This window comes from Urocitellus parryii, chromosome 10 (assembly GCF_045843805.1).
Source record: "Urocitellus parryii isolate mUroPar1 chromosome 10, mUroPar1.hap1, whole genome shotgun sequence".
Taxonomy (NCBI): Eukaryota; Metazoa; Chordata; class Mammalia; order Rodentia; family Sciuridae; genus Urocitellus; species Urocitellus parryii.
Genome location: NC_135540.1, coordinates 55,279,938 through 55,284,280, shown reverse-complemented (window position 1 = coordinate 55,284,280; position 4,343 = coordinate 55,279,938). Strand labels below are relative to the sequence as shown.

The 4,343-nt window shown below is 36.1% G+C and overlaps 1 pseudogene; it reads right to left on the bottom strand.

The window, feature by feature from the left end:
* Positions 1-131: 131 nt before the first annotated feature.
* On the bottom strand, positions 132-911 carry LOC113192908 (T-complex protein 1 subunit epsilon pseudogene; annotated as a pseudogene).
* Between the last annotated feature and the right edge of the window lie 3,432 nt (positions 912-4,343).

Genomic DNA, 4,343 nt, shown 5'->3' with positions numbered 1-4,343 from the left:
TTTTATTACAGCATCTGAAGTATCTGAAAAAGGGAAGTAATAATAAATAACTGTAGCTGCATCACAAGACACTCATTTATTTAATTGCAATAGTGGATCTTGCCTACTACATTTTATTCTAAACTTCTTTTTTATTCTTCAGATTCTCTAGGCTTACAAATGTCATCAAGCTTCAAAATCATTCTAACAGTTTGTGTTGCAAGAGATATCTGTTGCTTTTTGCCAATCAAGATTTCTGTGACATGTTGCATAGCATTTGTACCCTTGTGTAAAAAGTCAATTCCAAGAACAGGTTCATCTCCTTAACTTGTCTGGCTTGGACTACAGTCATCATCTGGATGGGATTCATGCCACTGTATTCAGAAAGGGACATGGGATGACCTCAAATGCGTCTGCAAAAGTTCTCATGATCTACTGCTTCAAGATTGGGCACTTATCTGCCTCTTGGATAACTGCCAAAGCACAGGTTATTTCAGCAGCACCTCCTCCATACACCACATTGTTATCACGGATGAGGTTCTGGATGACACACAAAGCATCATGATGGGACCGTTTGCTTCTTCAATGATCATCTTATTTCCTCTTCTAATGAAGCTGTTTATGGTTCTGGAATTCTTGCAGTGCTCAATGACAAGCATTTTATCTTTAGTTGTGCCAAATGAAATCTCCTGTACCAGACTGGCAAAGCCCAGCTTCTTGAGCTTGTGTTCTGAGAATCAAGGGACAATCCATCCTCCCATTGCAATGGTAATCAGCTCAATTTCAGGTCCTCCTACCCAATGAACTGCAGACAGGTTATTCTGAAGAAGTAAATTATTTGCTTTATCATCAAAGCCCCACTGGCAAATGGCTAGGTTAGCACCAGTTTCTTTAATTTGTTGAATCATCTCTTCAAACTTCTCCTTTTCATATTAAACCCAGGGGTACTTAACCACTCAGCCACATCCCCAGCACTTTTTACATTTTATTTAGAGACAAGGTCTTGCTGAGTTGCCTGGGGCCTCACTAAGTTGCTGAGGCTGGCCTTAAACTTGTGATTCTCCTGCCTCAGCCTCTTAAACCCCTGGGATTACAGGCATGTATCACCTTTCTTTATTAACTGATATTTTTATAATGCCTGGAGCGTTGCTTGGTAAGCACTTAAAAATATTTTTTAACAAATAATGGGAAGAAATTGGAGCCTATTAAGGAATGGTGAGAGGGGGCATTTGGACTTGAGCCTCCTATTCAAGTCGAACTTCAAATAAAAAATTTTACAATTATTAGATACATTCAGGACAATGAAAGATTTTCATTGTAGAACTTTTGCACTTTATCCTATTACTTACTATGCCTCATAGCCTGTACTGCATCATGAATTAATATATCTTATTAATTTGTGATTATTTGCAGGAAGCTCAATTATAGTATTTACATCAAATTCTTAGGTATTAATGCATTCAATGTAAACATTCAATGTAAACATTTGAAATATGTCATATTTTTTAGTGATCTTTCTCTGGCATGTCTTCATTTTTAAAATTGACATTGAGAACCTTAAGAAAAGTATCAGGAGAGGCCCAAGATTTTCTCAGCCTCTGAGGCCCTGATACAGACACCCTGCTCATCACTTTCTCTGCTGCTCTGGGTTTTCTCTTGAACTACTATTGAATCCTGCTAAATGTGTCACTGCATCTTTAATTACTTTGTCAGCTCGAGCTGGAGTTTAGAGATAACTGTTGCTACAAATAGTTAAAATATCAGCGCATTTTAACCACTGTAAATTTTAGACTAGGAATTTGAGAACAAATTAGATTTTTCTAATAGAAATGTTCTGTGCCTAAAGCCCTAAAGGGGAGTAAGGAAACCAATTAACTTCAATTTAAATAATCATGTCTTAAGTAGCAAATGAACCAAGTTCTATTGTTAGAGAACAACTGTATTAAATCCCCCATAGGTTAGCTTCAAAATGACATTAATGCAGTGGTTTCTTGTCTTACTAATGAAATAAATTTCTGTTGGTCATTGTACTCTCTGTTTTCTTGCTGGACATTGTTACTGAGAGTAGAGGAGGGGAATGATTGAAAGATCAAGGAAAGAATAATTGTGGGAAATTCTCATAGATGTTCCTATTGTTAGTAACTTTTTTTTAATAAAAGAAACAAAACAGCTAATAATTTTATTCCCTGGTTGTGGGGGGTGTTTAAGAAACCGAGAAAAGCTTATTTTCTTCTAAAACATATATATGCATATACATATTTATCTATATATAATACCTATATATAAAGTCATACATATATAATATATGATTTTCTGTTTGTACTTGCTATTTAAAAATAATGTACTTATGATGATGGAGATCACTACTGCTATTTTAGATACAAACAGACCTACTAATTTATAACCATAATGACCTAATTTCTGACAATGTCTCTAAACATTAAAGCAACCATCAAAAATATATTAATTAGATATATATTATTAATAAGGTATAAAAGGCATGAACTAAATTCTGTCAGTGTGTTAATGCTTGGAGGTTGATTTTGGATGAATTAATGGTGTAGAGTATAAAGAGCTTGAGTTTGGCAGATAGTCGGAAGCCAGATCATGGAAGATTTTAAATGCTATGCTCAAAGGCTTTGACTCTATTTTTCTCATGCCATCTCTTTTGATTTCTTCCTCTTCATGAGCTTTGGCCATCAGAAAGCAGGGTAACCTTACTGGGATTGTCTCTTTATTTTTCATGTGGGGATAATAATCCTACATGATGGGTGAGCTGGGAGAATGAACAGAGGAACACATACCACTGAGGCTCATTCACAATGGATGCTCAATAAATTTTGGTCTTAGTATTATTTTCTAGAAATGAAATTTTGCTTTCTGCTCTCTCTTGTTAACCAATTTTGCACATCACTGTCACATCTTGTCCCTTCCTAATGTTTCTGGGCTTTGAAGAGAAACTTTTCATTTTTTTGTGGTCTTCTGGAGAATTCTAAAGAAGCACTATAGAATTTACCAAAATGGAAAATAGCATGGGTTGACAGAAAATGGAAGAACGAGTTAAAGGGGTCAGTGTATCAAAGCCTTGCCTTCATGGAGATACTTTTTTCCTCATAAACAGCTAGCTGCCTTTGGGGACCACAAAACCTGTGTCTTTGTCCAATTATTTATGCAAATTAAGACAGTTTAACTGGGAAAGGCTTAGTGAAATGTTGTAGAAAAATCTAGTACACTTCCACTATTGCTTGTTCAACAGCAGTACTATTTTGTAGCAAGAGGAAAATAATTTTGCAGAACACTCCCCCACCCCCACATAAAAAGTATATAATATCATGTTTGTGTTGAAACTTTTTCTTCCAAAATGTCATGACCCCATACGAAAGAGAATTAAAATCCTGTTATTTTAATTTACATCTAGCCACAAGATAAGTAAAGTTATCATTGAAATTCTAATTAAATGGGATGATTGACTAAGGTAGCACATCAAAGAAGAGAAGTGAATATGATAAGTCGAAGACTTATTAATTAGTCTGCGTGGAAGAAATTCCAGGGATGTCAAGCTGAGCCTGCTGCAAGGAGAAAAAAAGCAGACAAGAAAACGCTGGTTTCTTTGAAGTTAGGAACTGAGATAGAAATGGAGGTAATTGCGTCTGACTGGATCCAGTAATGAAGAGCTGTAAATCAGACCTCAGAATCGAAGGAAAGATTCAAGTAACGAATGTGGCTGCCCCCCCCTGCTGCGAAGAAACAGAATGCAGAGCGCACTAATTGACCCAGCCTATTTCCCAGTAGTTCTCTGTTATTATTTATTAATTTTTAATTTCTAAATTATTTACGTCCTGGGAAATTATTCTTGACAGCCTGTTAGGCGTGCCAAAGTTAATGGAGGATGAAAGGACTGGTACCAGAATTAGCAGGGATATAGTCACAGGCTACTGGATTTAATGATTTTGGAAAGAAAAATTGATTTCACACAGCGTGTCACTTTATACTACTTTAGGGATACACCAGCTATTTGATTAATTGAGGAATAACCGATTCAAAGTATATTTGAAGTGTAAATGAGTCACAGTGCTCAGCTGTTTACTTTTCCCCTTTTCTGAGAGATCTGAATTTTCTTGAAGCTGATGATTAAAAGCTGATGAAGACACACTTGCACGCCTTGAATGCACACCTGTTTGATTTGTATTAAATTCAGAAAGGAGGAAAACCCTGAAATCTAAGAGAAGGTATTTTTCACTATTCTTTCTCCCTTCTAATCTCTTTCAGTGATTTCTTTACTCCATCTCACAGACAGAGCAGAAGGTGCAGCCTGCATCCCTAGGAAAATTTCTCATTGGCCTTTCGACAATCAAAGTAGTAGT